Source organism: Ictidomys tridecemlineatus, chromosome 6 (assembly GCF_052094955.1).
Source record: "Ictidomys tridecemlineatus isolate mIctTri1 chromosome 6, mIctTri1.hap1, whole genome shotgun sequence".
Lineage (NCBI taxonomy): Eukaryota > Metazoa > Chordata > Mammalia > Rodentia > Sciuridae > Ictidomys > Ictidomys tridecemlineatus.
In genome coordinates, this window is record NC_135482.1 from 94395250 (window position 1) to 94408043 (window position 12794).

The following is a 12794-nucleotide window of genomic DNA, read 5'->3' on the forward strand; positions in this document are numbered from 1 at the left end:
CCCCAACTGCCTTCCAGAATGTCTCAAGGAACAGGTGTGATGGGCTTACTACCATGGCCCGCACCACTGCACCTTGCTGTGCCAACGCCTTTCAAATGTCAGATCAGAGAAGTGAGCACAGGTATGAATTTCTGACGCTGGTCTGATTCACCCCTCAAATATCTTCCAAGTGCACTTTGGAAATCCCTTTGAATATCTTTCTGGATTTTTCTTAAAACGGTGAAAATATTAGAAACATATTTAGTGTCTGGTTAAAACAAGTCCAAGTTTGCAAGTGGTGTGGGTCTTGAAATGTGTCTCCATAGGATTCAAGATAAACTAAGCCAGTAGGAATTCCAGTTGCATCTGTTACTGCCCACTAATTGTAAGATGATGGTATATATACTGCAAATTCAGAGGAAGCTGTCCATGAAAGAGGTATAAAGCAAGAAAATATATGAACTATAGTGTTAAATGTAGATTTCAATTCATAAAACTGACAATTTTTAACTTACTAACATTTTCTTTACATGATATAAATTTCTAAGCAGCACATTGTGCCTTGAAAATTCCTTTTAAATATGTAATGCATCCCTTAATTATTCTGCTTTAAGAGTTTGAAGATTTTACATCTTTCTAAACAGGACCCACCTGCATATCTTGAGGGGGCTGGACTTTTTAAATTATATGCTATAAATAGAATGTTTTGTTGTTGCTCCCACCTGGATTTATTTGTATGTAGGAGAATTTGTGTAGACTTCATCTGCAATGAATTGTTAAATTCCTCAATGTTTAATTCAGCAGCAATATGCCTAGGGCAATTTGTTTCTAGAAAAATTCAGTTTCTCAATTTTAGTCTTGAATATGTGGCTGGTTCAGATTTAAAAAAAAGAAATGTTTGCTGTATCTGTTATTATTAGGGTTTTGTTTAAAAGCAAATGAAAAGAAATTAGTATGTACCTGTAGCAAAATAAAATCTTAGATCATAAGGATCTTCAAAATGCCCAGTCCTTTAGGCTAACAATAATTTTTTTAAATAACATTTTGCAGTTTATTGCACTTTACAACTTACAAATGATTTTCATGTTCATCATCTCATGGGATTCACTGGGTGGAAAAGCCAATGCTTTTCTTTTTCCATTCAGTATTGGGGATTGAACCCAGGAATTCTCGGCCAATGAGCTACATCTGCAGTCCTCTTTATTTTTCTTTTCTTTTTTTTTTTTTAAAGAGAGAGAGAGAGAATTTTAATATTTATTTTTTAGTTTTTCGGCGGACACAACATCTTTATATGTGGTGCTGAGGATCTAACCTGGGCCGCACGCATGCCAGGCAAGCGCGCTACCACTTGAGCCACATCCCCAGCCCCCTCTTTATTTTTCATTTTGAGATAGGGTCTCATGAAGTTTCACAGGCCGACCTAGAACTTTCGATCCTCTTGCCTCGGCCTCTGGAGTCATTGGGATTACAGGCCCACTGCACCCTGCCATGCCAATGCTTCTCAATTATAAAACATGTATATATCTTACTAAAATATGAAGAATCTCGCTTAACAAACTGCATTTGGGTCATTATTATGCTGCTGGTTTGGGGTTTTTTTTGTTGTTGTTGTTGTTTTGTTTTTTTCATTTTAAACAAGAAGTTTATTTAAACAACAAGACGCTTGACTTGAAGGGAAAACTATCTAGGAATCTTTTTTAAGAGTAATTTACCCCTACTTAAAGACAGATTGCCCTACATGTAACAGCTATGTACAAAAAAGTTATAAAATTGTCCTTGGTTTTACAATGATAAATGAAGAACATTAAAATTCTCCGATCGAACAAGGTATGCAAGGATTTTTATGTTGTTCAGGTTTTGTTTTGGTTTTTGGTTTTTTGTTTTTTGTTAAAACAGTGAGAGCAAAATAACTTACTGGAATATAACGTTAAGAGCTGAATGAACATGCCACTAATGGAGAAAGATACTTCTGGGACAGAACCAGTATTTTTCCCCATCCCATCTCCATTTGATGTCAATCAAAACATATCATTGGCCATTTAGTTAAAAAAAATGCAATATGCTTGTGCACATACACCAGTTACTTTATGTACAGTAAAGGAATGGGGAAGAGGAAGATGAAAGAATAAAGAAAACTATACTATATAGTCAGGATGTGGTGGAACCAAATTGCAGTTTTCTAATCGAGAATGTATTCTTGGTCTGTAAGAACAGAGTTCTGGAGTAAAGTAGCAGGTTCCCTTTTTAGTAGACACCTCCTGTCTGCTGCTGGAACACATCAATTGTATCTTCATCCTCCATTTCCAACTGTGCAGGTGTGTCTGTTTCATTAATTGGCTGCCCGTCAAATCGGAATCTGATCTACCTCATCGATAAACCCTGTCGTTCACAATATGCTTTCATGAGTTTACTAAGCGGTAATCTTAAACTGCACCCCAGAACCATCCTGCCCCGCCACCTTCAAGTTAATATGATCTTTGTTCTCAGTCTTGACTCCTTCAGGTTTCTTCAAAGTCTTCTGTATAGATGTCCATCCGACCCCAAGTTCACCAAAACCAAGTGTGGAAAGAGTTCTGCAGCCCCTAAGTCACTCCAGAAAGCAGTGCCGAGGGAGGGGAGCGTGTCAAACCACCCCAAGTGGCAGGTCCCCTGTGGCCTGGAGATGCGAGTCCCTGGTCCTCCAGGGAAGTCTCCCGTGCCTCCAAGCCGTGCTCCCCTCCGAAGTTAAGCCCCACTCGGACCCCGGCCTCCAACTTCATGGAGCCACAGGGCCCCTGCGCCTCAGGGGCAGCTGGCACAGGGCAGGGCCTCCGCCCCTCCCTGTTTTTTTGGTTTTTGTTTTGTTTCCATGATCTGATCTACCTCTAAAGTAAAATAGACATAGACCTCCATAAGAATCCTTATTTATTTATGGGCAGAGATGTCACTGTAAGATTTTTTTTTTTAAGTGGTGTTCTTGGATTTAAGCTATAGTTATTATTGCTGTGTCCTGCTGTGGACAACTGATTTTTCTAAACACCAAAACAACTGATAGAAGTGATTATTTTCAAAATTAGGAAAAATAAGTCAATTTTGTGGAAAGTATCATTGTGGTAGGCTTAAATGCTCTCCTCCTAATATTTCCAAACCTCCTTCTGACACATGGTAGAATTACAGTTTTTGTCCATTTTGTGGTTGGGTAGGACCATGACACTAATTCTGGCCAATAGCCTGTGAGCAAAAGTGATGTCACTTCTAAATCCCATACAAGCCAAAGCAATTGATTGTTGATACAAGATCCTTGTGAGCTTCTTTCTTCCTGCCACGGTAGTAAGCAATATTCCAAATGGTGGCTGCTCTATCCATCTGAATTCTATGTTGAACATGCAGTGTGAGCAAAAAAATAAAGCTTGGTTGTTCTAACCACTGAGACATGGGGCTGCTTGTTACCTCAGTTAACCTGCCTATCCTGACTGGCATAGCCACTGAACCGGTTGTTTGGTATCCTGAAGTAAACCAAGGAGTTGCTTGCCTGAATATTTTACTTTGCCACCTGTTATTGCAGTGTTCTTCAAAGTCGTTCTTAAAGAAGAACCACTCTGTCCTTGACTGATACATGCCAGACCTATCTGCCAGCCATGTGGCTCCATGGTTGTCCACATAATTACAATTCACTGCGAGAGCCACCACCATAAAAGCATTTAGAAGGTGAGGTGGTAACTTAGAACAAAGAGCAGCTCTGTGTGGGAGACCCAAGGCAAGAAAGACTTCAGAGAGGAGGACAAAAACTAGAGAGCTCTGTCTTCTAGGGTGGATAGGCATTCACTGGGCAGATAATGTAGGGAATGAGCAGCCATCAACAGAAGTCTTTGTGTGGCTTAGTAAAATGTGGCTCTCTGGATGAATTTGAAATTTTGCCCCCAGCCCCAGAAGCATGCAACCTCAGGCCAGGGCCCAGGGCTTGCCAAGTAGAATGAGGCTTGATTCCAACCCCTCCTCACCATCTCAGATGGGTATCTTTGTTTATTTAAAAAAAAAAAAAAAAAGCTAGTCTACTGTCTGCAATGGCCCCAATAAAACCTAGATACATTCAGAGAACTGTGGGGCTTTTGTTATGCTGGCGCAGGAATGCACAAAGGGTGAAGCAATAGGAGAAAGGGCTGGAGAGCTTGGCTGAGTGTGGGCTTCGTCCCAAGAGGAGGCCCTGAGACATGGCATGTGAGTAAAGAGCCCTGGAAGGAGGAAGCACATCATCAGTGGTCAGCGCTGCTCTGAGCCCTAGGGAGCCCGAGGCAGAGGAAAATGTGATCCCTCTGTCCACTCACCAAAATACCCTCCCCAGTTTGGAAAGTACAGTTAATGAAGTCTCCAATCGAAAAATAAAAAGTCCTTCATTGTGCAATCACTTTGCACACCAGTGTCGACCCTCATACCCGGGGGAGGGAGGTGACAGCCACACAAGCCTGGGAACCGCAGCCTGGTTGGAATCAATTATTCCTCTTACACAATAACACAAGGTCTTACAGCAGACAAACCACAATGGCCTGTTTCCATGAAATGTTGACATTATTCATAAACCTTTTTGGCATTAATTTTGACTTTTTAATATATCATGTCTCTTGACGAACTGATTTTCTGACACTCCCTTGAATTCTGTGCCCAAGGTAATGCCTTCCCCTGGTTCCAGCCCCACTGATCAGATTTGCCTCGTGGGAAAGGATATTAACTGGGAACGCTGAGGACGCCTTGGCCACACGTTAGAATCACTTGAAAGTTCTAAATGCTGTCCCTGGCAAGGCCTCATCAGAGACCAGTTAAATCAGAATTTCTGGGAGTGGAGCCTAGGCATGGATATGTTTAAAAATCTTTTCAGGTGATTCTGTTTTGCAGCTAGGGTTTGAAATCACTGCCTTAAAGACATATTTAGGATTTGATGTAAAGAACGAGGAAAATGGATATGTCATCCTCTCAGCTTGCTTACCTAAGTGCACTTTCTAAAAGAAGGAACTGAAGAAGAGGGTCAGGAGGAGAAACAGGTCCTGGAGACGACAGCAAATGAGGGTAGTTTTGAACAGGCTGTTTGGAGAGAAAATGCACATACACAGATGACTCTGAGACTGTGGAGTTCCAGGAGAGACAGATCAGCGATTAGAGAGGTCCAGGTGGAGTTTGCAGAGGAAGGTAAAATTATAGAGGGAGCAGAGGGAGACCCAAAGACGCCTACGTGGTGCAGCAGCTGCCACATCGCAGAGGCTTCCTCCTCATGCCCCTGCCTCCACCTCTGCCTCCAGGACCCAGGGGATCATCAACAGGACCCCCAGAGACAGGGAGCCTGAATACCGTTTCCAGAGCCACACACTAATTCTGAATGAGTTAGCCAAGAGAACATACCTAAGGATTTGGTTCAAAGGTTGGCTCCTGGGGCTTGCCAAGAAGATTGATGGGTCTGTTACCATGCAAACAGGTTCAGTCTGCCCCTGACAAAATGGAAGCCAATCACTAGAGAGATAAGGCAAGGTGATGGCAGAAAAAGAACTTTATTATGATGAATCAGTGATGGGAAGACGGAGGAACCTTTCATCTTAAAGGGCTGTCTTCTCCTGTATAAACTTAGGGCTCTTTTATATAGGAGATGGGTGATGGCAGACTGGTGGAAACCTTCTCACCAGTGGAGGTTGGTGGCCAAGTGACACACACCTGACCCTAATCACCCAGTCACAAGATGCTTCTCAGTTCTGCAGATTTAAGAGTAAAGATCTTTATTTCCTGTACTGCTCTTGTAATTGATTCAGTAGCCCACCATGCAGTTTCTAACCCAGTACACAACGCACTGGCTAGTGGGGATAGCTGCCCCAAGACCCTTGCCGATCACCAAATTCACACCAATGAAAGAAAAACTACCTCACCTGATTTTGTGGAAGACAAGGGTCAGATGAGGTTAAATAGACAAGCACAAGATGTGGTCTCATGCTCAGCTTCCGCTCCACCTAAAACGGATGTGGCTAATTGACTCATGCCTTTCCTCAGCCTGCCTAATCTGAAGCATCTTCTGTAATACTTGTTACAAATTCTCATACCCTGACCCAGACTCCCAAATCAGAACTTCCAGGAGAAGGCCCTGAGACTCTGCATTTTTTAAGAAATATTTATTTATTTTTTTAGTTCTCGGCAGACACAACATCTTTGTTGGTATGTGGTGCTGAGGATCGAACCCGGGCTGCACGCATGCCAGACGAGCGCGCTACCGCTTGAGCCACATCCCCAGCCCGAGACTCTGCATTTTTAAGAGCATGTAGGTTCAAGAAACACTCTCTGTTGACAAGGAAAGGCTTCTGGTCTGATTTATAGCAAAAAGTGTCCATCCAAGCTTTTCCCATTTGTCCCTGGGAAGGTGGGAAATGATAGGCCTGATATGGCATAATCCATGGAAAGTGTTTATGAATCACTCTTGTCCCTGGAGATATTCAGCTCTTAATTTGCATCTTCTTCTCCCCCATAGGTTTAGTGTTCAGCCCACCCTACCCCATTACTACCTGCTCTGACCCTGTGCTCCTACCCAATCACCTTCCAGAACACACTTGCCCTGCGTTGGAAAGGGGAAATGTCAGCAGCATATGCCTTGAAAAATCAGTAAGATAAGTCCTCTCTAAGCCTATGTGGTGGGACTTTCCTCTGTTTCCAGTTGGTTTATAGAATCGAAAGAGTTGTTGTTCACCCATTTTGGTTCAAGTCAGTTTAGAAAATTAATGTGCTTGGGAAAAAAGGCAATTGATCTTTGGAGGGATCAATCTAAATGCTTCTCTTATTTTTTTGTTTTGCTTCAGGGGATACTTTTCCTTCTTTTCCTATTTGAAGTTTGTTCTTCTGCAGCTCTCCTAGGAAACAGCACTTTCCCAAGCTTGACAAAGAAAAGCCTTAGGGAAATAAACTGGGACATGATGGAATGTACTCAGCCCAAGAAATAAAGAATTTTCTTTCTTTGCTCCAAGCCTCAGGCTTGTGAGTTGCTTTTATCACACTGGATGTAAGCGTTCTTGTTTAGGACAAAACAACAAAACAAAACAAAATCTGATGGCTGATCAGCTGAAATTCATCAAAATTATTTGAGAACAAATGACACTGGAGACACCAGGGCAGACAAGAGGGAAATCTGAGCATGATGTTCTCTGAGTGGGAGCCATAAATCTAATTAGCCTGTGCCAAATAAATAAATAAATAAATAACTTCCCCAAAAGTTCACATTCAGACAAGATCAGGCACATTCAAAGTGGTATGGCCATAGACCCCAAAATTTCACATTCAACTTATGTGTGCGGGCACTTAACTAGGCCCAGGGAATACGGAGGGGGAGGAACAATTTCCCATCTTCCTGGGACCTACAGAATAGTAGGAGAAAAACAAGTAAACCAACAAAACACACATATTTTTAGTGGTCTAAAGATCTACTACAGGAGCCCAGCTGTGTTAGCTTCCCGTTGCTTGACAACTGAGAAAATCAACTCACAGGGAGGAAAGGCTCATGATTTTGAAGGTTTCGGTGCATGCTCACTGGCCCTGTTGCCTTGGGCCTGTGGAAAGGCAGCACATCACGGCAGGGAGCATGTGGTGGAGGAGGTCTGCTCACCTCATGGCAGATGTGAGGCAAAGGGAGAAAGAGGAAGTGACCAGTGTCCCCGTACCCCCTTCAAGGACATGCCCCCAGCGACCTCACTCGCCTCCATTAGGCCATGCCTCCTAAAGGTTCAACCACCTCCCAATAGCACTACAGGCTGGACAGCAAGCCCTCAGTATATGGTCCTGTGGATACATTTTAAGATCTAACCGTAACACTAGCACAAAATTCACTTGCTGTAGGCCTCACTGAGTGAGCAACATGTGAGCTGAGGTCCGAAGAAGCATAGGGAAGATTCCAGGGGGAAGTGGTCAGAGCTGAGGCCCTTCTAGAAAAGGGCTTATGGGTCAACTTGGCTCTGAGGCCGATAACTGAAAGCAGAGGTCATTAACAAATCTAAATTGAAGGATCAAAACCAAGAAGGACTGACAAACAGAGAGGAGAGAAGCAATGAGCTCCTCACATGGGTTACTATGGAGGCAGGATGATGGTTGCCTTGTTCCTAGAGTGGCTGGGCAGGGTTGGAAGTGGTCATGTCTGGCCATGAATAAGATCATCCATTTGCCCCATGTGCCTTAAAACATTTGCATTATTTTCTAAGTGTCCCATAAAATGAAAATCACTGGGAGGCCCTGCTTAAACCTTTAGGCCCCGACCAAACTAAGTGTTGGGAAAAATCTACTTGGGAGTAACTCCAAATAGTATAAATATGTTGTGACATCAAATTGCCTCACTGTAGCCAGGCATAGTGGCACAGGTCAATAGTCCCAGCCATTCAGGAAGCAGAGCAGGAGAATCACAGGTTGGAGGCCAGCCTGTCTCAAAATAAAAAGGGTTGGGGGTGTAGCTCCATAGTAGAGCATTTCAGAGTTTCCCCAGTAATGGGGGTGTGGTGCACACACAGCCATCAGCAAACAGCCACACCCATGCCAGGAATTGCTGAGATTCTCACAGACCAATAGAAAGAGGATGAAAAGTTCTCCATTGCTCTTTATGTAACCTCTTCTCCCCCGTCCCCCACACAAAATCCTCACTGTATACAGGAAGATGTCCTACACTGCACTACATTCTTGGCTGAAGGAAACAACTTGAGAAAAAGTTGGTGGGGGGGGGGGGGGTGTGTGTGTTGGAAACTGTGAAAAGTGAGCTAATGCCTTTTGACAATGATATAGCTCGCAGAGTACATGAGGAAGATCACCAGAACCACAGTCCCTGGGACAGGGCATTCACTCTAAGTCAGGGATAGTTGGCGACTTGCATTCCTTTTCAGCTACACAATTGACAGTACTGTGTTGCTTCTAATCTGAATAGAAATGCTTTTTATTTAGCATGATAATATGTATGTTCACATTCAATGAATATACTGCAAAAGAACTGGTTTCCCTACTTGTAGAAAGGACTGTACATGACAATTACATCCATCTGTGTGTATGGGGGCGTGGTGCCCACACAGCCATCAGCAGACAGCCCACGCCCATGCCAGGAATTGCTGAGATTCTCCCAGACCCCTGGAAAGGATTTCTCCAGAGCATTAAAAGTTCTCCATTGCTCTTTATGTAAAATTGATAACCGTTTTTCTTTATGTTCTTTAATTTTCTCTTAAAATTAAATGCAAACTACACATGCGCATGTGTGTGTGTGTGTGTGTGTGTGTGTGTGTGTGCATCTGTAAATATACAGATGCCTATTTGGAGCATCTCACACAGCCACCAGGTTCCTCAGAAAAGCACTAGCCTGCCTTTCTGTTTCCCCAGTAATAGGGGTGTGGTGCACACACAGGCAGGCTAGTGCTTTGGGGGGCCAGAGGTGATCAACACACTCAAAAGACCCTCCCGCTGTCGTGCTAGGGTCTGTGTCTTCTGGAGGCTTCTTCCTATCATGCTGTCCTCTCTCTTTCAGGAAGCATGGGCCTTCTGGGAACTTAAATAAAAAAACAGATTCTCTAACTGGAAAAAGCTTCCACGATGAGGTCAAATCCACCCGCCCCCTTTCAGACAGGTCATCGCACTCAGAGAATTGTAACTTAATATTTTCCTGAGCTTTGTAAATCTTTAATTCCTCTTAACATACTTTTCTCTTGGTTATTTTGCCGGCTCTCTGGTTTTACAATTTTTCCTCCTACTTAGGGGCTCTCTCCTACCCCCACCCCACTCCCACGCTGTCTCCTCAGGCAGGGCCTGGGTCCCCTCCCCACCTCGCTGGGTAAGTGCAGTCCATGTTCCTTGACCCTCATTCCAGTTCCCAAATATGCAGAGTTCATGGGTTTATGACTCAGATGACTATAACTCGTGCTATACAAGTTCAACTACAAACCTTTTTGATTTTGCTGAGTAACACAAATCATAGGGTTCTTTCTTGTTGTAATTAATTATCCTCAAAGAACAACATGGACTAATTTTGTTGTTGTTATCTTTAAATATATATATATATATATATATATATATATATATATTTTTGTGTGTGTGTGTGTGTGTAGTAGCTTTTGCCTAAAGAACTAAATCAAGCAATATTTTAGGCATTGATTATGTACCTGAAGGTGAGCACACTGATTTCTATAAAATCAAAGTAGCTTTTTGAAGGACTCTGCACATTATCATTGTGCCAATAATGACATAATATTAAATATGACATATACCTTATTCACATGGCGCCTTCTGTTCTTTGTAAAGCAGGGTTGGGAAGAAGAGAATTGTTCTGTAAAACACGGCTGCCAGTTAGAGGATTCATGGCATCCAATAATGGCACTTACTAACAGATGAGGACGCTTCCAAACAGTAAGGAACATCTTCCTTCACACCCAAGGGGCAAAGGAAGTGTTTGGGTTGGAGGTATAGGGGAAGAAAACAATGCCATAAAACCCATAATCCCTCCATGCAAATCCCAGGAGAATTCCAAGCACTTGCTTTTAGTCTCTTGCTCTTAGTTGTCTTTAAAACTCACTGATTTTAGAACTCACATGGCTGAACAATATACTTCTGGGTCTCTGGCTAGCTTTGCTCTAGATAACCCCCAGATTCATGGGTCATGAGGTTAGCAGTTGCCTCGGTTGCTTTTCAGGGGTTTGAAGGCCACTTTTGTTGAAACCACCCACCCTTCATGTGGGCCTCTGCAGGTATCCAGTTGGGTGACATCAAGGGGCCAAAAACTCTACCCTAGGCTCACACTAACACCTTATTTTCTGAACCCGGGTCCATGAAGAGCTGTGAAGACTGATACATGGGTGCAGACCACTGATCCCTTCACCTCATACCACCATGCTTTTTTTAATCCCATAAATGCCCTCAAAGCCTACTCTTGGGAGGCAGGTTTGAGTCCTGCTCTCCCATCAGGCTTCACCACCCCGTGAATAAACTTGCAAAACTCGCGGGTTCAGTGATCTGCATACTACACGCAGACAAAAGGAATATGGTTCAGTAACACACATCTCTTAGACTCAAATACTAATAAGAAATAATGACTCAGATGTTAAAAGTCCTGAATCCTCAGAGTTATGAGAACTCTTAAAACTTATCTAGCCCAGCCTTGCTCCAAACAGAATTTTCCACATCTTCCCCAGCACAGCATCCCTGAGCCTGAATTCTCTAGCACGAGAGAACCATTACTCCACAGGAAGCTCTTCTTGAATCTGCCTTCCTAAAATGTCTGGCCACCAAGCCACCTGCTATGCTGTGGTAATTAGAGACTGCTGGGAGGCAGTGAGTTGTGACTAAGAGGTCAGGAGGCAGCCCTCCCGGCTTTGACCCCCAGCCCTACCACCTGGCGATCCGCCACCTTGAGCATACTTGGCCTCTAGGTGCTTCGGTGTCGGCAGGTGTTAAATAAGAGGGGGATGATAGCGATAACTCATAAGGTTTTTCTACATTCAAATTATATCAAACGGCTAAAGCACTTAAAACTGCCTGCACAGAGCAAGCACACAGTGTGTGATTAACCATCTCCAACCCCAGCAGCCATTCTGTACATTGCAAAGTTCTAAAAATAGCCCCTCTGCTAGATGCTCTTCCAAGAAAGTGGAGGCAGAGAAATGGATTCAATATTCTGATGTGTAACATGTGTGCCCCCAATTCAGTGGGAACCACACCTGCCTTGACCTCAGCTTCACAAACATCTCAGTGCTGCTGATAAAGCCTTGACTTTTCTGCTGCCGAGCCTCAAGGTGGGTTGTCATCAGTCTTACAGGCATCTGAAACTGCCAGGTCTTTGCATAAAAGCTGCTGTCAAACGAAGCCTTTCCAACCTATATTTATGTAACTATTTGGAGAGTATGAATACATTTACATCTATTAAACTAGATTCTTGGTTTGGTAATCTTCATTCTAACCTATAGAAACACATTGTGTTCTGGTTTTTATTAGTCAGCCTTTCCTAATTTTGCATCATGTCCAAATGTGACAAATATGCTTTATTTTTATCCAAGTGATTGATAACTGTGTTGTTACCAAACATACCCAAATATAAAGCCCCATGGCATGCCACTAGAAATCTCTACCCAATAAAGGATCTCTTTGAATGTTTGACTTCTGACTCCATCTAACTCTAAATGATTATTATCCCTGCCTTCTTCCCTCTTGTTAATAAAGATATCAGAGTCAAATCAATATTTTCTATTTTAATTCCTTTTGAGTAAAAAAAAAAAGTTGATCTGGAATTATTTTTTTCTTAGAGAAAGATAGTTGACTTTACAAAACCACAGGATATGGTGCTAGGCCCCACCATTGTGTCCCAGAGCTCAAGGCCTGGAGTCATCATTGGAGGTTTTTTAATTGAGTTGAAACAAAGCCAACAGACTGATAATGTGGAAGAACCAAGGGAGAATCAATGGGGACCAGGGAGTTTGGTGGTATACATGTGATAACCAAATTCCACTGTGGTTCCATCTTCTTGCCCTTCAAAGATCCTTGCTGATTTTAGTGCTGGAGGTATATGGCTCAGGGCAATACCTTAGGCAAAGTTATTGCAAGCCCTACAGTTACATGCAAGGGTTTCCCAAGGACTCCCTCTGTTGTCACTAGTGACACAGGGAGTGAGGAGTCACAGGGGTATGTTCCCCTGTAACTTCACATAAAGGAAAAAAGAGGTACTGGGTGTGGGTTTTGATTTAATATGGAACTCAGGGAAGCTGAAGGATCATCACTTTGGCTGGGCAAAATGAAGATGAACTCTTTGCCTAATGGTTTTCAAGCCCTCCCTTGACAACCTACTTTCCCAAGAAGTGAACATCCAT

General features: G+C 43.0%; 1 pseudogene; it reads right to left on the reverse strand.

The window, feature by feature from the left end:
- Positions 1-2154: 2154 nt before the first annotated feature.
- On the reverse strand, positions 2155-2738 carry LOC106145093 (small ubiquitin-related modifier 2 pseudogene; annotated as a pseudogene).
- Between the last annotated feature and the right edge of the window lie 10056 nt (positions 2739-12794).